The sequence below is a fragment of the Heteronotia binoei genome, chromosome 1 (assembly GCF_032191835.1).
Source record: "Heteronotia binoei isolate CCM8104 ecotype False Entrance Well chromosome 1, APGP_CSIRO_Hbin_v1, whole genome shotgun sequence".
NCBI classification, from domain to species: Eukaryota; Metazoa; Chordata; class Lepidosauria; order Squamata; family Gekkonidae; genus Heteronotia; species Heteronotia binoei.
Genome location: NC_083223.1, coordinates 136,561,077 through 136,585,391, shown reverse-complemented (window position 1 = coordinate 136,585,391; position 24,315 = coordinate 136,561,077). Strand labels below are relative to the sequence as shown.

The following is a 24,315-nucleotide window of genomic DNA, read 5'->3' as shown; positions in this document are numbered from 1 at the left end:
CCTCCGATCCCTGAGGTCCTGACGGAGGCCGTCACGCACACGAGCCACCCGAGAGGGCGAGGCAGGGGGGCTGGGATCTTCTTCAGCAGGAGGCAGGGGTACTGGTGCAGGTGGCAGGGGTACAGTTTCCTCGGCAGACTCGTCTTCCTCTTCAGGGTCCCCAGCACCCATGACACCATTCACAAAACCTTCTGGAAGTACCTGGACCAAAGGAGGCCAAATTAAAAACAACCAGAGAACAGGCCTTCTCTATAAAGGCACCCCAATGGTGGAACCAGCTGCCGGAAGAGGTGCGGGCCCTACGGGATCTTAACCAATTCTGTAGGGCGTGCAAAACCGCCCTCTTCCAACTAGCCTTCTAAGATGGAACTTGGAATAAACATCACACCATCATTAATACAACTGAGATAGTAGCACTATTAAATTATATTCTTTTAGACTGTTTTTAGATTATTTAATGCTTAATTGTTAATTGTACTTAACTGTATTATCTTGTTTTATTGTTTTAACATGGCTTTTGCCATGTCTTGTAAGCCTCCCTGAGCCTGCTTCGACGGGGAGGGCGGGGTATAAATAAAAAAAATATATTTATGTGTATATCTGTATGTGTGTGTGTGTGTGTGTGTGTGTGTATATATATCTGTATGTATGTGTGTGTGTGTGTGTGTATATATATCTGTATGTATGTGTGTGTATGTATATATATATATATATGAATGTGTATGTGTGTGTATATGTATGTATATATGTATTTATATATATGTATGTATGTGTGTGTGTTTGTGTGTATGTATATATATATGAATATGCATATATATATGTATGTATGCGTGTGTGTATATATATATGAATGTATGTATGTATTTATATGTGTGTGTGTTTGTGTGTGTGTATATATATATATGAATGTGTATGTATGTGTATATATATGTATGTATGTGTGTCTATGTGTATATATATGTATGTATGCATGTGTGTGTATGTATATGTATGTGTGTGTATATATATATATATATATATATATATATATGTATGTACGTGTGTGTGTGTGTGTGTATATATATATATATATCTGTATGTATGTATATATTTATGTATATATATGTATGTATGTGTGTGTGTATATATATGAATGTGTATGTATGTATGTGTATGTATATATTTGTGTATGTATGTATGTATATCTATATATATGTGTATGTATATATATGTATGTGTGTGTGGATATATATGAATGTGTATGTATGTGTGTGTGTATATATGGATGTGTATGTGTATATATATGTGTGTATGTGCCTATTTCCTTTAGTTTGTGCCTGTTTGCTATAGTTATTGGAAGACAATACAGAAGAAATGCATGAGAACAGGAGTACCACAGTGTGGTCCAATTTAGAGTCGCTAAATGTTTTAATATGGCCCTTTGATTTGAAAATGACATCAAAACATTTCACATACCTCCAAATGCAGCTCATTATGCTCTATGACTTAGGACAACTGCAAAAATTCACTAAATATCTCCTTTCTTTCCCCTTCTTCCACACACCTGAAAAAAGAGCCTGCCAGAGGTAGAAGCTAAAAGGCTCTTGGCTTTGGCTCTGTTTGAACTTCACCAGCAAACAACAGTACTGGCAATGGCCAGGCAACAAACAGCTGTAATGAAGCAGACCACCACTGAGGCCCACCAGCTGCCACTTTTTCTTTGGCTGCTGAATCACCCAAGAGACCACTGACCACAGTAGCAGCAGTAGCCACATAAGGCTGACAAACCCTCAGTGGAGGCAGGAGATTTCTCATTCCCAGGTCCCGTTCAGCACTGATCTGAGTGCCAGTAGGAGAAAAAATAAGGGGGGGGGGGGACAGCCTCATATAGTTATTTAAAGTTGATACAGGAAATGACAAAGTGTAGCTCTAGAAATTGTTAGAAGCTCTATGGTTTCCAGTGATTCCTAGAGAAGCAGAGGTGGCTTGTCATTGCTTCACTGTGGTCTACCATTCAAGTACCAACCCTGCTTAGCTTCCTAGATGCAATGAGTTTGGGCTATGTGATATCATTCCACATCCAAATAATGAATAACATAATTAAATTAACCAAATCTAAAAGTACTTATGTTAAAACATTTCACCCTTCAGATACAGCTTTCACTTATATTTTGGCTGACAAGGCAAACAGCAATGTTGTAGACTGACTGTCTATCTGTAACTACATCACACTTGAACACCCAGTCCTGGAGTACTGGAGATAACTCAGATCATACAATTTCACACCCTTGGCCTCTGACCTGTTGGGTCGTACAATGCTCCATCTTGTCCCCTATGCTTTTCTTTTTTTCTTTTTGTTTAAACCAATTTTTATTATTCTGTAATATATTGTGATAATACTCATCATCTATTATTAAAAGTTCATACAAAAACATTACATTTTTCTCCTCCCTCCCCCCCTTTTCATGACTTCCAATAGTGTATTTTAAGTAAATTGCTAAAACAGGTAATTTTTTCAATTAAAGAATCTTCATTTTAAAAAACCCTTACAACAAGAAGATAAAAAGGAAAGAAAAAACCATATGCTAAAATTACAATCCATCTTCATTATAATCCTTTAGCCCTTATCAAAAGAAAATTAAAAAGAAAATATATTCCCATATTCCCGCTTTTTGACTATAGTCCATGTATTCTTCCTCCAAAGTGCAACTATTGTCAAAAATTGCCAAGTAACCTTTAACCTTCCATTGTTTTTCAACATATATTTGAAATTTTCCCCATTCATTTTTAAATTTCTCTAGATCATTTTCTTTTAAGATTCTTGTAAACTTGTCCATTTCACTTCAATGCATAACTTTTAAAGTCCAGTCCCACTTTTCTGGTATTTTATCCTGCTTCCACATCTGCGCATATAATGTCCTTGCAGCTGAAAGGATGTACCAAATTATCGTTCTATCTTGTTTCAGAAATTTTTCCATTTGTAATCCCAACAAAAAGATGTCTGGTGCCTTCTTAATACTATAATCCAAAATTTTTGAGATCTCTTGCTAAATCATTTGCCAAAATTGTTTTGCCTTTTCACAAGTCCACCACATATGGTAGAAAGATCCTTCATGTTTTTTACATTTCCAACATCTGTCCGACACCTGATTATTCATTTTTGCCAGTTTCTTAGGTGTCATATACCACCTATATAACATTTTGAAACAGGTTTCTTTAATATTATAACATGTCGATATCTTCATAGAGTTCTTCCATAAGTACTCCCATGACTCCATCTGTATTTCCTTATTTATATTTATCACCCATTTTATCATTTGAGATTACTTCATCTTCCGTAGACCATTTCAACAATAGTTTATAAACTCTTGAAATCAATTTTTTGTTATCACCAAACATCATTCTCTCCAGTTCTGTTTGTTCTTATCTTATTCCAACATTTTTAATGTCCTGTTCAAGCAAACTCTTTATCTGTTGCAGTTGAAACAAGTTATATTTATATTGTAATTCTTCAGCCGATTTTAATTCCACCTTCCCTCCATAGCCATTTCTCTTCATTGATATCAGAATATAATTGTATTACTTCTGTTGGCACAATCCAAAGCGGTTTCCTTTCATCTCCATATCTTTTATATTTTAACCAGGTATTTAACAAATTACTTCTTATATAGTAATGTGTGAAAAAACCATCCATCTTACTTTTCACATAACACATATATGCATGCCAACCAAAAACATTTCCATGACCTTCTAGTGCTAGTAGTTTTCTATTTAATAACGTCATCCATTCCTTGATCCACACCAGGTATACTGCATCATGATACAACTTAAAATCAGGTAGTTGGAAACCTCCCCTTTCTTTTGCATCAATCAAAATTTTCATTTTAATTCTTGTTTTTTTCCCGGCTCATACAAATTCTGAAATTTTCCTTTGCCATTTGCTAAATTGTTTATTATCTATCACTATTGGAATTGTTTGCAACAGGAACATAATTCTTGGTAAGACATTCATTTGAATTATGGAAATTCTGCCCAGAAAAGACAAATTCAACTTGTTCCATTTTATCAAATCTCCATCAATCTTACGCCAAAGCTTCTCATAATTATTTTTGTACAAATCAATATTTTTGTTGTGATTTCCACACCTAAATATTTTACTTTAGAAGTAACTTCACATTCTGTTAAATTTTGTAGTTCTTTGTTTACTCTTTGACATATTTTTGCACAATATTTTCGATTTTTCTTTGTTTATGTAAAAACCTAACAATTCTCCATACTCTTGTATCTTACGAAGCAACAATAGTGTTACATGAGTGGGATTTTCATTTATAAACATTACATCATCTGCAAACGCTCTGTATTTATAAGAAAAATCTGTTTCAACCCCTCTATCTCATCTTCTTGAATTTGCATAAGCAAAACCTCTAAAGTCATTATAAATATCAATGGAGATAGAGGGCAACCTTGTTCCTTTACTAATTTTCATCTTTTCCATCAAATCTGCATTTATACCAAGTCTTGCTTGTTGTTCAGTATATATCGCCTTCATCATTCTTATAAAATCTTCTCCCAATCTCAGTTTCTCCATCACTGCAAACATAAAATCCCATTGCACATTATCAAATGCTTTCTCTGCATCTGCAAAAAAATAATGCTACTTCTTTTCCCAGATGTTTCTCACAATATTCGATAATATCTACAACTGTTTTGATATTGTCTCTAATTTGCGCCTCCTGGGAAGAAATCCTGCTTGCTCTTCTTTAATGACATTGTTCAAATGCTGTTTAAGGCATTCTGCTAAGATCCTAGCATATATTTTATAGTCATTGTTAAGTAGTGAAATTGGTCTATAGTTTTTTACGTTCGTGGCATCTCTGTCTTCTTTCGGTATCAACTAAATGACTGCTTCTTTCCATGTGTTAGTATTTTTCCATCTGTTCTTATAATATTCATCAATTTCTGAAGTTTTGGTGATAGCGCCTCCACAAGCACTTTATAAAATTTTGCCGTAAAACCATCTGGACCGGGTGCTTTCCCTAACTTCATTGAATTAATTGTCACCTCTACTTTTCCTCTTTCAATTGGTTCATTTAATACCTTCTCCATATTTTCTGTTAAGGGGTTTACTTTAATTTTCCGTAAATATACTTCAATTTTTCCCTTATCCACCTTTTCCTCTTTAAACAACTTGGTGTAATATTTATAAAATTCTCTTTTAATTCCTTCCTGGTCAACAATGTCCTTACCTCCCAATACAATTTTGTTAATAAATTTATTCTCCCTTTTTTTCTTCATTTGCCAAGCCAAATATTTTCTGGGTTTATTCGCTCCTTCAAAAGATTTCTGTTGAAGTCTTTTTAAATTCCATTCCACTTCTTTGTTTAACAAATGTCTCAACTGACTTTGTAATATTGTAATCTCCCTTATAAATTTCTTTTTCCCAGGTCTCTTTTTAAGCTCCTTCTTTTTTGCAATCTCTTTCTGAATATCCACCATTAGTTTATCTTTGGCTCTTTTATCTTTATTGTTCAATGTAATTAAGATACCCCTCATTACTGCTTTATATGCCTCCTACACAGTTTGAATGTCCTCTTTTTCATTTAATTGAAAGAAAGACTTGGCCTCCTTTTCCAGAGACACCACCACTTCCTTTTTCTGTAGCAAATCTTCATTTATCCGCTATCTTTTTCACGGGTTTTGTGACCACATTACTTTTTCACCCAAAGGGTGAAATTCACTGCCACAGGAGGTGGTGGTGGCTACAAGCATAGACAGCTTCAAGAGGGGGTTAGATAAAAATATGGAGCAGAGGTCCATCAGTGGCTATTAGCCACATTGTGTATATATATGTGTGTGTATGTGTGTGTATACACACACACATATATACACACTGTGGCTAATATATATATATATATATATATATATATATATATATATATATATATAGGCCACTGTGTGACACAGAGTGTTGGACTGGATGGGCCATTGGCCTGATCCAACATGGCTTCTCTTATGTTCTTATTGTGGTCTGCCCCTACTTTAGGAAGAATTTCTACTTTTTTCGTTATAAGTCCAAGATTTTTTGTACTCTATAGCATATCAATTCTTGAGAAAGAATTATGCCTTGCTGAAAAGAAAGTATAATCACGTTCTTCAGGGTTAAATTCCTTCCATATATCTTCCAGACTTTCTTGTTTTACTAAGTCAAAAAATGACTTTGGTAATTTTCCTTCATTATTTTTTTCCCCAGATCTGTCCAAAATATTTTTAACTGTTCCAATGAAATCCCCCATTAGCATAATTTGCTGATACGTCACTTGGTCTAATTGTTGCATAATGTCTTTAAAGAAAGAGTCTTTTGCTCCATTTGGGGCATACAATCCCAATAACAAAGTTCTTTTATATTTCAAAGTCACTTCCACCACAATATATCTACCAGCATCATCCTTAAAAATCAATTTTGGGTCCAATTCTTGTTCAACATAGAAAACAACACCCCTTTTTTTCTCCTTAGCCAATGAACAAAATTCCACACCCAGTTGTTTATTCCCTAAAAATTTGTAATCCATTTTTAATGTGTACTTCTTGTAGGCAAATTATATTACATTTTTGTTTCCCAATCCAAATTATATTACATTTTTGTTGCCCTTCTTTTTTGTGGTGAATTTAGTCCATTTACATTCCAAGATATTAATTTGTAAACCATCATGATTTTCTATTTTTACTCTGTGCCCCCAAACTCTTTATGTTCATCCAAAAACTTTGTCATTTCTTGAGTGCTTGTAATTTTAAATCTCTTTCCTTTATGTTCAAAGCTTAAACCCTCTGGAAGTATCCATCTGTATCTCATTTCATTTTCTCTCAGCTTTTCAGTCAGTTTTTTGTATAATCTCCTGTCATTTATAACTTTCCTTGGCAATTCTTTCATGATTCTTACGCTACTGCCAACCACCTCCAGTGCATTTTCAAATTGTTTACTTAGAATCTTTCCCACATATCTCTTGTCACAAATCTTACTACCACGTCTCTTGGTAGTTTGTTTTTCCTGGCATATCCTGAATTAACTCTGTAAATATAGTCATAAAAATAACTAGTTTCATCAGGATCGTCCCCCAGGAACTCAGCAATGATTCTTATTATGTATGTCCTTAAATCAGTCTCAATAGATTCAGGCACCCCTCTCAGACATATCTGGTTTTCCATTAGTTTACAGTCTTGTAGCACTGCTTTCTCCTGCATTTTCTTTATAGTGGAATCCACTGTATCAATTCTTGAGTCTTGGCCTTTCACCTTTTTTTCAACCTCCTGCACTTTCTTTAACGCTGCTTGGGAGTCTTTTCTGAGATCCTCAATTTCTTTTTTAAATTCTTTTTTAATCACCTCTGCACTGGATTCAATGTCTTTTTTTTAATTCTTTCTTACTCTCTGTTATTGAATCCTTTATTACTTTTACCAATCTTGTCTCCATGGCCTCTATTGCCTCCTGCCATTTAGACATTTTTGCTTCTTCAAGTGTCCTAGCCCTCATACCAATCTGCTTTGCTCCTGATTTATTCACAGACATCGCTGCCTGCCCATTGCTGAAATAGGCTCTGAAGTTGACCTCATCAAATTAATTTTCAATATCACAGTCTTATAGATTAAGGCATGCCCTTTTAGATGAGCCTAAAATAGTTGTTCTCCGAAGCTACTAAGTTGAGATATTAATTTTTTAAAGTTTTATTTTCTTCAAAATGGCGTCCGCAGCTTTTCTGTTCCCTTTTTTTAAAAAAATTCCTTTTTCTCCTGGAGTGCTCCAAAAATAATTCAAAACATATAGTCCACTAGATCTCACCTTTTAATGATGATATCTGCCGCCTCCACTATATTTTAAAGTCCCGTTTACTTTTTAAAAAAATTTAAACTTTTGACCTTCTTTTAATGGCCGCCAGTACTTCTCTATGATTTATAGTCCCAGAGAGGGCTAGGAGGCTTGCAGTTTTCCCTTCTCTTAATGGCCACGTCCTTCCTTTCTTTCCACGAAGTCTTGTTTTCGATGGTTGAGAAATCTTGTGTTAGTTCTATAACATCATTTCCTGTGACATCCCACAAGTTAGCAGATCTGTTTCAGAGGGGGTTGTCTAGCCCGACCACAGGTATTCAAAACAACAGTTGTTTTTCTTCTTTTACCCTTATTTCTCCAAGTTCATTAGTCCCAAATTTACCCCCTCCTTGATCTTCCTTACTTTAACATTACTTGTTACTTGTTCTATTTTCTCCCCTTTCATAGTCCAATACCTCTTCTTGGCTGAGAAAACAATGTACGCTATCCTGAGATTTTTTCATTCCAAGGGGGGCTTTTATGTTCCTGCAGCACTGAAACTGTTCCAATATAAAGTTTTAACACAACTGCTCTATGGTATTAACCTGGGCATCTCGGCTAAAAAATTACAGGCTCTTGAGAAAGTGCAATCTAAATTTCTCCGTAACATCTTGCAGCCCCCGCCAGGTGTGCCAAATGCCCTTTTGCGACTAGAAACTGGGCAAATGAGAATTGAGGCCAGAATTATGTTGTCTTCGGCATACCAATGGCTAAGAATTTATACAAACAAAAAAGGCCTCTTTCATCTAATAATTCAAGACCTCTGTAGGCCAAGGTGGCTGCAATTGGTTGAAAGCAATTTGGAAAGTATAGGATTCTCACTTGAAAACCTCTTGACGCAGAGTAATGCCAAAGCAAAAAGTATTATCAAACAAAGAATCTGTGATATAGAGAGACAAAGGGATCTAGAACAGGCCCCTTCTTTCTTGGCGTCTACCGAGACCAAATATGTTATGAGGATGGCCAAGTACTTTGCTTATTTGGAGGTACCAGCTCACAGAAGAGCCTTTACATTGGCTCGATGCGCAGCCATGCCCTCAAAAGTGTTAGAAGGGAAATATAGAAAAGTTCCGTATGAAGATCAACGCTGTTCTTGTGCTATGGGAGAGGTGGAGTCTATGATTCATATGTTTTTTCGATGCCCATTCCACCAAGCATATAGGGACAGGTTTGTTTCCCCGTTTGTAGTCAAACCAATAGCAGATGCCGACGGGGCGTGTTTGGAGAAACTTTTGGTGGATGCAAGTCCATCTATCTCTAGACAGATAGCTAAATTCTGCCATTACCTGGTGAAGTTCCATACTAAGAAACAAGAAATGGTAGGTTTTGTATGATCTGTTTGAATTTTAGGTTATAAACGATTTTATATATTCGGATTTAAAGGATTTTATATTAATTTGAACTGATTCTGGATTTTAAAATTGGTTAAATTATATTTTAGTTATCCCTGACATGTATAGGTGCGGAAAAGTTTTAAGTATTTTATTGTATTTTGTGTATTTTAGGAGGGGTTTTACATGATGTGTTATAATTTTTATATTGGTCTATGACCGTAATAAAAAGTTCATTCATACTGAGAAAGAGATGAACTATGCATAAAGATAAAGGTACAAGTTGGTTTAATGTTTGTTAACACTATGACATCCGGATGCCTACTATATTTTCAAGAAATTTGAAGCTTATGTGATGCCAAGAACTGAAGTACACTATCATCCAACTGAATCAAGAATTACTGTCATCATGTTGTCAATGGATTATGACACTATCAATAAAATACATTTTTAATTTATAAAGCAATACAGGTCAAATAGATATTTTAACTCCACACACATATCCAGTCTTTGTTTTAAAAAATATACTACTACAATTACAAACTGAATTACAAATAGAAAAGCTCTAGAAAAAAAATGAATCTGTGGTGATACTTGAGAAAAGATTCTTGCACTGACTTAGTAGTTATAAAGCTTGAATTGTCTGTGTTGGTAATTAGCAGTAAGACCATGGTCACCAAGACAACAACTAAGTAATTTGTGAAGAGGAAACACTACTATTATGAAATGGAAATATTTACTGAACAGGATAGTCTTTTGAATACGCCTCGTGACCTTTTAATTTCATTGGGCTTCTCTGAAAATTCCAGCTATTTCTGATCCATTCCATTCAATATACAGTACAAAAAGTTCCTCTCCTTCACTTCTAATGGTGGAGAGCTTTCTTAAAGATTAAATAAACCAGTGCCAATCCTGGCCAATCAAACCTTGACAGCTAACTGTGAAAATCGAGAAAAGTTGGCATAATCCGCAGAGAAAGTAAAACCATGACAAATAAAATAAACTAAATTTGTCAAGACACAAATGATGGCCATATTTTCATTACAAATGTCACTTTAGTAAATATGAACAAAATGTACAAAAAACAATTGGTGCAAGCTAGATTCCCCTCAGTATGATTGTAGTCTAACATCACAGCCAAAGCATGAAATGTCAGTTAAGAGTGCTGCAGGGTGACATGTTCCTTCCTTCTCCTCCATGGTTATGCAAAGTTCCTCCTCCCTTTTTTGGTTTCTGTGAATTAAGTTTACAGTAACATCTCAACTGGGCATACTATGGTTACAGATAACTCGGAACTACCTTTAAACCATGTTTTCCAGTGTCTACTGCTTCATAATAATCAATTTAGATGTCACAGCAACCTCTGGTTTAAGCAAACCAAGAAAGGGAGTCAATGTGCAAGAATGAAGGAAGAAGCCTGCAAGGCTTTCACTATTCATGGTTTGGCCATGACAACATCCAAACTGGAAAAATGACTGACTGCACCAGAAAGCAAGACCAACATGATGTAACATAGCTGGACTTTGAGGTTGGGAGAGCTGGGATCAAATTTCTACTCAGCTATGAAGGATTTTTTTTCTTTTTTTGGTAAAAGTTACTACCTACCCTACCTCACAAGATTATTGAGAAGATAAGAAGAAATAGTGGCACACCGCCCCAAGCTCATTAGAGGAAAGGCATGTGGCAGACAGGGTCAGAATATTTCTAAGAAATTTCCTTCAGAGCAAAGGAAGTTTTGCCATTTTATAGGATATAAAAGTATATTGCCAGTACAGTTTATATACATTATAAACTATACAGTACATAGCAACAAAATACAAACTAGGACTTCTTTAAAAATCAAAATTACATCACTAAGTTCAGTTCTACAGATGCATATAAGCTACTTCCAATATTACAAACAATTAAAATATTAATATCTAGCCCTTCTCCAAGGATTCAAGGCATACAACAGAATGCCAGTGGCTAAAATACAATAAAATCACACAAACCTCCCCAGCATTCAACAAATCAGAATATCAAAATACTTCATTTGAATATCATGGTGACAAGCTGGGGGGTCACTGGATATATGAACTCATTCATTCTTTCCTCCACCTCCTCTTGCACACTGCAAAATAAGTAAATCTCCTGATTTTCAACTAACTACAGTTTCTCATGATATCTACTTTAAAAAAATCTAATTTCTAATCTGTTTAATCCTGGTTTAAAGCCCTGATTTGTGGGGAGAACAAATGCACTTTGATTTTTTTTAAAAAACAACACAAGATTGATTCCAATATCATTCTTGATTTAAAAACACAAGACTGATTAATATATCATTAGAAATTGTGGTTGGTTCTAAACCAACAAAAGCTGTGTGCAAAGGGTGGAAGTGTGCAAGCCTGAGGACTTCCCTACTTAAACTGATTAAACTGGTTGGTAAGGCTGCTCTTCTGGAAAGGACAGCTCTCTTTATCTTGTATACAGTGAGTCTTTCTTAGGCTGACACAGTAATGAGTTTGGGTGTTGCATTAGATCCAGTCTTGATAGTAGAAAAACAAGTTATTGCAAGTTGCAAAAAGTGCCTTTTATCAAATGCATGTGTCAAGGACATCATCTTACCTTCTCTGATGATCCATACTATCATAATGTACTTTATGTGAGGCTGCCCTTGTAAAAGACTCAAGCTATAGGTAGTACAAATTTTGGCCACATGCGCTTAGGTTGGGATTTGATCACATAATGTTGATTTTGACAATTTTCATTGTTTAACTGTGTTTCTGAGTACTGTTTTCCAGTTATTGGTTTTTAATATTTAAAGCCCTTATTTCAAGCAAGGGTTGCCAGCTCTGAGTTGAGAAATACCTGGATATTTTGGGGTGCAGCCCAAGGAAGGCAGGATTTGAGGAGGGGAGTCCCATAGGATATAATGCCACAGAGTTCACCTTCCAAAATGGCAATTTTCTCCAGGAGAACTGATCTCTGCAGCCTGGAGACCATTTGTAATCCCAGGAGATCTACACCCACCACCTGGAGGTTGTTATAATTATTATTGACAACTCCTTCACCTCTTAGACTGCTTGTTGGTCTAATAAAACTGGTAACACCATACAGTGTAATTAGCAAGACTGAATTCAGCAGTGAGCCAGGAGGCTACCTAATGGACAATTTGGAGCCATAATTTAGAGAAACTACTCAATGCGAAATCTGCCTTGATGAAGCTTTGAAACGAGGTCAGAGCCATCCCATTGTGGAAACTGCAAGTACTGTTAATTGGAATTTATATACAGAAGAAACAAAGAATCAAATGAACAACAATACAGGACTTTTTTTAGTTGTGTATTTAATGAACTTGTTGACTTATTTATATCCTCAGAGTTTGATGAAGTATCTGTGAAAGAAACTTTATGATATGAGAATTTTTGTAAGAAGTGAATAACAACAACATGGTTGTATTTTTGGTTATTCCATTTCATCATTTCCTCACGACAACAACAACCAACATGGTTGTATTTTTGGTTATTCCATTTCATAATTTCCTCACATTTTTAAACCACCTAAAGATTGGCAACCCTACTTCAAGGGCAGCTTCTCCCCTTTATGGTACCAGCTACAATCTTGTCTTTCATTATTTTATTTTATTTTACTACATTTATATTCTGTCCTCCCCTGATGGGCTCAGGGCAGCTAACAATGGTTAAAACAACATAGCGGCTCTCTCTCTCGGCTTGGCTTCGCGAACGAAGATTTAAGAAGGGTGCAATAGTCCACGTTTGCTGCAGGCTCGCTGGTGGCTGACAAGACCAATGTGGGACAGGCAGGTCCGGCCACAGCGGCTGCAGGGAAAAGTCTGATTTAGGGTTGGTCCTGTAGCAGTGCGATTCTTCCTCAATCTCCTTTTGTCCTCAAGACCAGCTATGCGTGCGTTCTCAAAGGGAGAGACAGCCTGGTGGATGGTGTGCCTCCATGCTTTGCGATCTGAGGCTAGGTCAGACCACTGGTGATGGTTGATGTGACAGGTGCTAAGGGATTTCTTCAAGGAGTCCTTGTACCTCTTCTTTGGTGCCCCTCTATTTCGATGGCCGGTGGAGAGTTCGCCATACAGGGCAATCTTGGGAAGGCGGTGGTTTTCCATCCTAGAAATATGCCCAGCCCAGCGCAGCTGCGCCTTCAACAGCAGTGCCTCGATGCTGGTAACCTCTGCCCGCTTGAGGACTTCAGTGTTGGTCACAAAGTCACTCCAGTGGATGTTGAGGATGGTGCGAAGGCAGCGCTGATGAAAGCGCTCAAGGAGTCGCAGGTGATGACGGTATAAAACCCATGATTCGGAGCCATAGATGAGGGTTGTCATCACAACCGCTTTGTAAACATTGATCTTTGTGCCTTTTTTCAGATGCTTGTTGCTCCACACTCTTTTGTGCAGTCGGCCAAATGCACGGTTTGCCTTTGCCAGCCTGTTGTCAATCTCCTTGTCGATCTTGGCATCTGAGGAGATGATGCACCCCAGGTAGCTGAACTGCTGGACTGTCTTCAGAACTGATTCACCCACAGTGATGCAGGGATGGTGATAATCTTCCTGGGGTGCAGGCTGGTGGAGAACTTCTGTCTTCTTCAGACTAACTTCTAGGCCGAATAGCTTGGCAGCCTCTGCAAAGCAGGACGTCATATGCTGCAGAGCTGATACCGAGTGGGAGACGAGTGCAGCATCATCAGCAAACAGTAGCTCTCGGATTAGTTTTTCCATTGTCTTGGAGTGTGCCTTTAGTCGCCTCAGGTTGAACAGGCTGCCATCGGTGCGATAGCGGATGTAGACACCATCGTCCTCATCTAGATCTACTGCGGCTCTTTGAAGCATCATGCTAAAGAAGATCGTAAAGAGAGTTGGCGCGAGAACGCAGCCTTGCTTTACACCTGTGCCTATTGGGAAGGGCTCCGAGAGGTCGTTGCAGTGTCTGACTTGGCCTCGCTGGTCTTCGTGTAGCTGGATGATCATGCTGAGGAACCTTGGGGGACATCCTAAACGTTCCAAGATTTGCCACAGGCCTTTCCTGCTAACGGTATCGAAAGCTTTGGTAAGGTCGACAAAAGTCACATACAGAGCCTTGTTCTGTTCCCTGCATTTCTCTTGGAGCTGCCTGAGAACAAATACCATGTCGGTGGTGCTCCTGTTAGCTCTGAAGCCGCACTGGCTCTCTGGGAGGAGTTCTTCTGCAATGGTGGGCACCAGTCTGTTCAGGAGTATTCTGGCAAGGATTTTGCCTGCGATGGAGAGCAGGGTTATCCCCCGGTAGTTGGAGCAGTCTGACTTTTCCCCTTTGTTCTTGTATAGGGTGATGATGATTGCATCGCGAAAGTCCTGTGGTAATTTGCCTTGTTCCCAGCAGGTGACAAGTACTTTGTGAAGTGAGCTATGTAGTACTGTGCCCCCATGCTTCCAGATCTCTGGTGGAATTCCATCAACTCCTGCTGCCTTGCCACTTTTCAGTTGCTTGATGGCTTTAACAGTCTCTTCTAGGGTGGGGATCTCATCCAACTCTGTTTTCACCGGTTGAAGTGGGGTGAGGTGGATTGCTGAATCTTGAACTACGCGGTTGGCACTGAAGAGAACCTGAAAATACTCCGACCACCGGTTCAATATGGATGCCTTGTCTGTGAGGAGCACTTGGCCGTCTGCACTATGCAAGGGACTCTGAGCCTGATATGATGGACCATATACTGCCTTCAGGGCTTCGTAGAACCCTCTTAAATCACCAGTGTCTGCACACAGCTGGGTTCTCTCTGCAAGCTTGGTCCACCACTCGTTCTGAATGTCTCGAAGCTTGCGCTGGAGGTTGCTACATGCAGCGCGAAAGGTTGCTTTTTTCCCAGGACAGGAGGGCTGAGCAAGATGTGCTTGGTAGGCAGATCTCTTTTTCGCCAGTAAATCTTGGATCTCTTGATTGTTCTCATCAAACCAGTCCTTGTTCTTCCTTGTGGAGAACCCGAGGACTTCTTCAGAGATCTGCAGGACGGTAGTTTTTAGGTGTTCCCAGAGTGCTTCTGGAGAAGGGTCTGTGGGGCAACTGAGGTCCTCAATTCTTGACTGGAGTTTTCCCTGGAAGGCAGCTTTAACTTCGGCTGACTGGAGGCTGCCAACCTGAAACTTCCTCCGAGGGATACCTCCTCTCCTGGGTGTGGGTTTAAAGTGAAGACGGAGATTGCAGCGTACAAGACGATGATCCGTATGACATTCTGCGCTGGGCATTACTCGGGTGTGTAAGACATCTCGAAGGTCTCTCTGGCGCACCAGAATGTAGTCGATAAGGTGCCAATGCTTGGACCGTGGGCGCATCCAGGTTGTCTTCAGACTGTTCTTCTGCTGGAAGATAGTGTTGGTGATGGTGAGCTGGTGCTCCATGCAGAATTCTAGCAGGAGGCGCCCGTTGTCATTGCAGTTGCCAATGCCGTGTTTGCCAAGTACTCCTTTCCAGGCTTCCGAGTCTTTACCTACTCTGGCATTGAAGTCGCCAAGGATGATCACCTTGTCCTCTGTAGGGGTCTTCCGTACGAGGTTGCGTAGATCAGCATAGAACTTGTTCTTTTCTGCAGGATCTGCTTGAAGGGTTGGGGCATACACACTGAAGAGTGTTGCATGCTGCTTGTTTTGAAGTGGGAGGCGCATGGACATGATGCGATCTGAGTGACCTGTTGGAAGGTTTTCGAGTTTGGAGGCAATGGAGTTCCTGACCATGAAGCCAACGCCAGAAAGGCGGCTCTCAGCCTTTGACTTACCCGACCAGTAGAGGGTATAGCCAGCACCGTGTTCTTGAAGACTACCTTCCTCAGGGAAACGGACCTCACTGAGAGCTGCTATGTCGATATTCAACCTGAGAAGTTCGTGGGCAACTAGAGCAGAGCGTCGTTCAGGGCGACCACTGCCTACTGTGTCAAGCATGGTTCTGATGTTCCAACACGCAAGCTTTAGTCTTTGCACACTTTGTGAGGCAGGTGCATGCCTTTTCTTTGTTGTTATTTTTCGACCGCAAGTAAGGATGCCCGTTGACCGCGGCTAGCCAACTGGGGTGGGGGAGACGAGCTTTGTTTAGGCCACCTTTTCTAGGCCCCTCTCCGTGTGGAGCAAGCAGTGCTGTCCCTAGATAAGGCTGCTTGGTCGTTCAGGGTGCTGCCGAAAGATGCTTTCGTCTCCGGGTTAGCATCAGGCGACCAATATCCTGAACCGCCTACATGCAGGATCGGGACTGCGGCTTCCAGTGGCACCTTCCACCTGCCGTTTCGCCCCTTGCCTATCGCTGCAGGACTTGATGCGTTGTGGGTTGTGTGTGTGGATATGCCCTTCAGGCCTGCGCAGAGGAATTTTTTAGGTGAAGCGCAGTGTGCGCGGTACTGGCTCCACCCTTTCACCTGGGGGTCATCTGCCATGGCCCAGTAAGCCGGGACGCAGGCAGTGAGTCCTCCAGGTGGTAGGTGTTACATTAACGAGCTCTATCTGCCCGGGTTTGATGTTAGAGTTTTCCTTCTCTTAGGCTGACGAGGTTGGTGGGCCCAGCCTGCCCATCCGGTTATACCGCCGGACACTTCGGTCGCACCATGACGTAGCAAACTCTGTGAAAACGGGGGGGACCAGCGAGAAGGTGTTGCTACGGATGCAGTAATGCAGGAGAGGCCATTGCAGTGACCATCTGCCAGGCATAGCCAGACAGTGACCACGCGGCGTTCACTACACCGGGAGAGGAGAGGCTATGTATTGCGCATGCACTTTCCCTGGGGGGGTAGGATTCCCAGAGGGAGCCCACCCCCCACCACCCCTTCACATACTGGCTATTCAAAGCATCCTGCTTACCCCTCCAGGACAGTAATTATATCTTCCAGAAATATAGTAAATGTGGCTTTAAAAAAAAAGAAAAATGAAATCTTTAAGTTAAACTGTCCTGGATAGCGGCTAACAATGGTTAAAACAACATAGCACAAAATAAAACCACAATAAAATCATTAAAATAATTCATATGTCATACATTTCAAAACACTGTGTTCAGTTTCATTCTCTAAAACCAAATGGCATGGTTATTGGGATGAGTTCAAATACTAATGCTGTGGGATGGTAGAATTATATCTTCCAGAAATATAGTTTTAAACAACAGGGCTGATTCCACACAAGTGTGGGGTTTTCTTTTGTTTTTGGTTCTATTTCCACTTGCAACAAGGATCCCACACAGGATAATCCAGTTGATCACCTTTATTACATACTGTTTCACACTTGCAGCTTGTACTGTGGTGATACCATAATGCACTATGACATTCCCATGATCCCAGTTTTTTTTTAATTGCGTATATGTATGCGTGTGTCAGCCATGACACCAAGGCAGTTAAAATGAAAAAAACAGAAGGGGCAAAGGGGCATTTCCTTTCACTGGAACACAAGGCGTACCCTTCCCTTTGAAACATAAAGCCCATATTTAATAGGTATGTGTTTCTACATTGATAGATATTTTACATTCTTGGTTTATCAAACTACTGTTTATACTGTTACCTGCTCCATGTTCTTTAAAGAGCACAAATGTGAAAACAAAATAAGGTATTCAAATATGGAAAAGATCATCACAACACCATTATGCCAGGTAAGATTTTTTAAATGCAGAGTTTTGGACTGCCAAAAAAAAAAAAAAAACCTGTACAACTAGAGCTGCTGAAATGAGAAAAAATTCCATGAGGAATTAGCTCAGGATTTAACAACTGTATTTACATGAATGGATATTTCACATTCTTGGTTTATCAAGTTACTCTCTTATATTGTTATATGTCCTTAAAACAGAACAAATTTGGAAGCAAAATAGGTTAAGGGAACAGAAAAACATCAGCCCTATAAATCAGTAAACAGAAATAATATTACATTAAGAAGAAGAAGAGATTGGATTTATACCCTGCCTTTTGCATGGTCCCAGAGTGGCCTTACAACCTTCTTCCCTTCCCCTCCCTACAACAGATACCCTGTAAGGTAGGCAGGGCTGAGAGAACTCTGAGATACTGTGACTGAACCAATGCTACACTAGCAGCTGCATGTTGAAGAGTGGGGGACCAAACCCAGTTCTCCCAGATCAGAGTCTGCACTCCTAACCACTACACCAAACTGGCTCTCTTTTTAGCAATTCACTCCATGGAAAGCCCACAAAGATGTGACAGACAATATGGAGGAAATGACTATGTATAGAGCTAAGGTAGTGGTTCGTGTCTCTATCAAAGTATTACAGCTGGTGCCACACTTCAGAATACAATACAACAGCATAATGAATAGTTTTCAAATGGGTTGCAGACAACTTGCCAACCTGAATTCTTTGCTGCAGACATCCGACATCACAACGATCACACAGTAGTGAAATTTAATAATCAATCACCTTCCAATGCTTGACTAACCAATTGCTTTTTGTAAAGTATGAGCAGATGGCACTACAATGTGGTATCTTGGAATCCTTTTAATTAGATTAATGTTCAACTGGCCTGCTGGCAAAACATAACTGGAATCCAAATAAAAACTGAGTAGCAACAGAACTTGGGGGTGTAATTATTTTTTCCAGAAGAAAAATCAGTGTTTGAATTATATGGTAAAGAATCATACAGATATTGTATTTGTTAACCCAATGATGTTATTAAGCCAAGTTTAAACCTCAAAGAAGGGATTACATCTGGTCACTATTTCGCCAATTCAGAACCTGCTTGTTTTTTCTATTAAAGAACAAAGGCTGGACAGAATATCAGCTTTGACTGAGCAGTAGTATTGCCAAGTCTGACTCAAGAAATATCTAGGGACTTTGGGGGTGGAGCCAGGAGACTTTGGGGGTGGAGCCAGGAGCAAGGGTGTGGCAAACATGACTGAACTCCCAAGGGAGTTCTGGTAATCACATTTAAAGGGACTGTATGCCTTTTAAATGCCTTCTCTCCATTTGGAAATAATGGATAGGATCACCTCCTTTTGGAACTCACAGAACTGGACCCCCTGTTCCAAACTTTTTGAAACTTGGGAGGTGTTTTGAGGAGAGGCACTAGATGCTATGCTGAAAATGTGGTGTATCTACCTCAAAAAACAGCCTCCTAGAGCCCCAGATACCCACAGATCAATTCTCCATTATACCCTATGGGAATTTGTCTCCATAGGGTGTAATGGAGTGCCAAGCAGACATTTCCCTCCTCCCCCACTTTCCGATAACCCTGATGTGGGGGAAGGGCCTCCAAATGAGGGGATCCCCTGCCCCCCAACTGGGGATTGGCAACTCTACTGAGTGTGCAGAGAAACCAAGTGATAGGCCTCAACATTGTGGCATAACACTGCCTCAACATTGCCCATTTGGGACTTCAGAAAGACAGAGACCGTATTCAAAAGACACCATATGCTTTATGTAACATAATCATGTAAAAGCCTACGATGCTTGAGATATACATTCAAGTTTCCATCACACAGCTTTTGTTCTGGTTCTGTCTAATAATCAATGGCCAAATGATTTGTAACTTGTGGAAGAAAAAGGCTGGTATAAAGCACTATGCTACAGAACTACTGGCAAGGATAAATTAAGAGAGTTTTAATCCACTATTAAGCCATGAAAATGAGGAATCTTCATACTGTAAGACTGGGATTTTTTTTACCAAAAAGCTTCTTTAGAAATGTAACTAATAACTGATGTTCTACCAAGCACAACTACTTGCATATTTTTTTCAACTTTACTAAGTGAGCAAAAGCTGAACATCTATCACATTGTTTCATGAGTACAGTTCTATAAAACATCAAGGAACAATTCCTATTAGTGCCACATTTATCCAAATCCAGTGTTACTCTGTGCATGACTAGTTGTACCAGCATGTGCATAGGAACAATTCCCAAGATCTGCCATTTCTGATCAAGTAGGCTTCCCAAGCCTCCCGCCCTGGCGGGAGAATACTGGATTTTCAGCCTCTTTTCCCGCTTTCCATAACTCTGGAAGCGGGGGGAGGAGGGGGGAATGGCACCAAGGAGCATTTGCGTCGTCCGGGGAGGAGGTGCTGAGCCTGGCAAGGGAATCTTGAGAAGGGAGGCTGGCTCGCCAGCGAGCGGGTGGAGGTGGCTGCCGAACGCAGGCGGGTCTTGACGGACTCCAATGCCCGATGCTTCTCCTCCTCCCTTCCCTTCCCACCCAGCCCCGTTGCAGCAGCCGTTCTTCCTTTTCGCAAGCTGCTTCCCGCGCCCAGTCAGCTGGCTGGGGGGGGGGGGGAAGGAGAGAAGCCCCGCCTGCAAAGGACCATGTGCCTTTGCACCTCCGGAGGCTTGATTGCAAGGCTCCACTTTGGGATGGTGTGACTGCTGCTGTAAAGAAGCTGGCAGCAACTCGTGAGTAGAAAGGCCAGTCCCTCGCTTCAGTTGCCAGAAAGGGGGGGGGAGGGAGGAGGAGAGGGAAACGTCTTCATTATTCCCTATGTGGAGATCAATTCTCATAGGGTATAATGGGGAATTAATCTGGAGGTTTTGGGGGCTCTGGGGGAGCTGTTTTTTGAGGTAGAGGCACCAAATTTTCAATATAGTATCTAGTGCCTCTCCCCAAAGTACCCTCCAAGTTTCAAAACGATTGGACCAGGGGGTCCAATTCTATGAGCCCCAAAAGAAGGTGCCCCTATTCTTTGTTATTTCCTATAGAAGGAAGACATTTTTAAAAGTGTGCTGTCCCTTTAAATGTGATGGCCAGAACTCTCTTGGAGTTCAATTATGCTTGTCACACCCTTGTTCTTGGCTCCGCCCCAATGTCTCCTGGCTCCACCCCCAAAGTCTCCTGGCTCCACCCCCAAAGTCCCCAGATATTTCTTGAATTGGACTTGGCAACCCTATGATCAAGGGGTGGAGATCCATGCATGGAAGCAGCTGCTGCATATGGCTTGGGATACATAGCTTTAAAAAACCCTACACCAAAAATAACAGAAACCATTACTTGGTTAAAATTTAACATCAAACCATGGTTTACTGCCACACAAAGGAATGTAGGATACTTTGGGCCTCATATATGCCCTCCTTTCCCTCCTTTGAGCACAGACAGATGCTTCTGTGCACATTAAACCTAACCTATGGCTTGTGCTTTCCCTGCAAATCACACTGCATTTCAAACCAGATTAAACAAGAATCTGCAAACTTTGTTTTCACGTGAAGAGCAAACCGTAACTCTCTAGTTCACAGGTAATTATATAGTATGGTTTGCTGCAATAGCAGCACTAATTATCTCAACATGTGCAGAGAAAAGAGAGGAAGGAGATCAAAAGAGTGCAAGAGCCCAAGAGGATCACATAACAGTAAGTGATGGTTGACTGTTTTGTCTGAACCAATTCTACATACTGATTTTTTATGACACAAATCAGACACTTTCTTCTCTCAAAATAAAACATATCAATCTGAAATTGGTATCCATACTGAAGTAGTATTATGCACATGAGGAGTCATAATTTAGTTATAGCAAATCTATTTGATCCTGGGATAAAAGAAACAAGCCACAAAATATATAATGCATTGTAGTGAACATCTCAATATCTAAAACAATAACTAGCCTACAGCAATTGCCCAAATTTTAAAAATGAGCAAAACATAATTTTAATGTGCATCAAATTGTCAATAGCCATATAAGTTATCTCTAGTAGCATTTCATAGTAAAAGTAAAGGTAAAGATAGTCCCCTGTGCAAGCACCAGTTATTTCTGACTCCGGGGTAATGTTGCATCATGACATTTTCATGGCAGACTTTTTACGGGTGGTCTGCCATTGCCTTCCCCAGCCATCTACACTTTCCCCCCAGCAAGCTGGGTACTCATTGTATCAACCCTGGAAGGATGGAAGGCTGAATCAACCTTGAGCCAGCTACTTGAACCCAGCTTCTGCCAGGATTGAACTCAGGTCATGAGCAGAGAGCTTGCTGCAGTACTGCAGCTTTACCACTCTGTGACATACCCCCATTTCATAGATTGCTACAAACTGTGATGTAGGTTTTCTGGAAAAATTTGAACCAGAAATTATTCCAATGCTCTGGGTATCATCAGATTTAGCAAAATTTGACTTACATTTAATGAAGAAAATTTAAAAAGTACCCTATGTTAATTTTCTGTCTGAATAGCAACAAATGCTTGACTATTAGATTTTTATTATATTATTTTATATTTTTATTATACTAGACTATTATACTAGATTTTTTTTGGTGGGGAGAATGCAGTATAGTTTAAATTTGTACAAAATTAAAGACAAATAGCACATACTTCCCTTATATTGTTTCAAGGGAAAAAATACTGAAGACACTAAACATGCTGACATGATATATGCCATGGATCTGTCTACCCAGCTATTTCAAAAGAATTTAATTCTTGCCCATGGAGTAACCTGCAACACCCCATCACTTCTGTTGCTTCTTCATTCCATATCAGATTGGTGATTATAATCTCTCTTCAACCATGTGAGGATGAGGAGAGACATACAGTATAAGCATGAAATCTACAAAGCATACACATATTTACTCAATCCCAAGGGGGTAAAACTACTGAAAAACATGAACTTTAAAGCTTGCCTCATATTGCGTTGGCAATGGCATCCATTCATTCTTATCAATTTTATGAAACAATAATTCTTTAGAAATTGGAAAATTTCCACAGAAAAATAAAGCACTGGAAACTTTTCTGGAAAATGTTTGCCCCCACATCTCTGGCTGAAAAATGCATCATAGAGCACTGCTACTAAAATTACTGAGCCAAAACCTTAAGTGAATGCAGACTCCCCTGTTTTACAAAGGTTGTATTTAGATGCCATTATCAAACTGAAATTTAAACCATGGTTTACAGTGGTGGTTATGGGGGGGGGAAAGGGTGCCAGTTTGCTGAAGCACCTGAAGGCATCCTGGCCTTACAACAGAATGAAGCTGGACCAAAGAATTCCTTTTAAAAAATTACTTTTAAGGAAACAAACCAACCTTGATCAACTGCTATCTGGTGTTCCCACTCACATTCATCACATCTTGAATTGACAACACTGAGGCATGTTAGAATTTCAGCATACTTGCACACTTTTGTTACTCTTGCAGATGAGATACTCTTCTGAAAGATAAATATTGGACCAAAGGTAAGTGTAGAAATTATTCAGAAACTGTTTGAAAGCCATTTCCAAATCAGCACTCCTCAGAGCTGGTTCACAAAACTGTTAGGATTGCTTCCACCCAGACAAATGTGCCACCCTAAGCAAAGAAAGCATAAAAGATAATTATGCTCAGCATTTCCGCTAATGACAAACTAATCTCCAAGGGCAGCATTCTTGCCAGTTACCCTGAAAGCAACCACTCCAAGAGACACTCTCTGGTGTCCCTGTTAATCTGGCATGAGAGGAGGCAATTTTGGGCACTGTCATTCAATAGTTTTCTGCACAAACAATTATACCCTGGCACATGCTTTTACATTAGAAAATGGCTATGATGTGAACCAAGAGTTCATTGTTTGCAAGCAAATTGTTTGTATGCTGTTTTCCAAAGAGAACTGTACTCCCAGGAGAGAAGCAAAGAAGTGAAGAAATGGTTGATTCCAAGCAAGCTCTGGAAAAACACAGTCTTAATTAGACACAGGTAATCAGAACAAAATAAAAATGGATGTTCTTTATTTATCTGCTTTTCCTCTGAGAAACTCAGAGCAGCTTAGAGCTCACAACAATTTTATATGAGCCAGACAATTCCTACAAATAGCTGCTCACACAACATGCTTGTGGCATGAACAGAAGCAGTGCAACATCCGTGCTGCTGTTTCCACGGAGATCTTAACACCTCCCAACATATGATTTACAACTCACAGAAACAGCTGCTCCAGCCCTCCTGAACGTCACCATGAAGAGATATTCCACTCACATGCATAAACTGCTTGTGTGAGTAGTTATTTGCATGAGTTAGCTAGGTGCTAGAATCAATAGCGGTTGGCTTGCACAGTTTCCTACCAACAGCAGTCCACAACAACAGACCTGCATATCTTCAACAGTAACTTGAATTAGGTAGGCTGAAAAGCCAAGAAGGAACATTGACTCTCTACAGAAGAGAAATCCTTTCTAAGATATGAACACATATTACACTATAACATTCAAGAAGGAATTTCACATCCAGCTTAAGCTACCACACAGTGTTGGATATATAGGATCTCTTTACAC

At 39.8% G+C, this 24,315-nt stretch overlaps 1 protein-coding gene across 1 annotated transcript in view; it reads right to left on the bottom strand.

Annotated features, from left to right (window-relative positions):
• The window catches only part of TIAM2 (TIAM Rac1 associated GEF 2), a 303,128-nt gene that overhangs the window by 234,012 nt on the left and 44,801 nt on the right, over positions 1-24,315 (bottom strand). Inside the window, exon 2 of the mRNA XM_060241093.1 lies at positions 23,105-23,228. The gene's annotated coding sequence lies outside the window, so the exon portion shown is untranslated. The remainder of the gene's footprint in view (positions 1-23,104; positions 23,229-24,315) is intronic.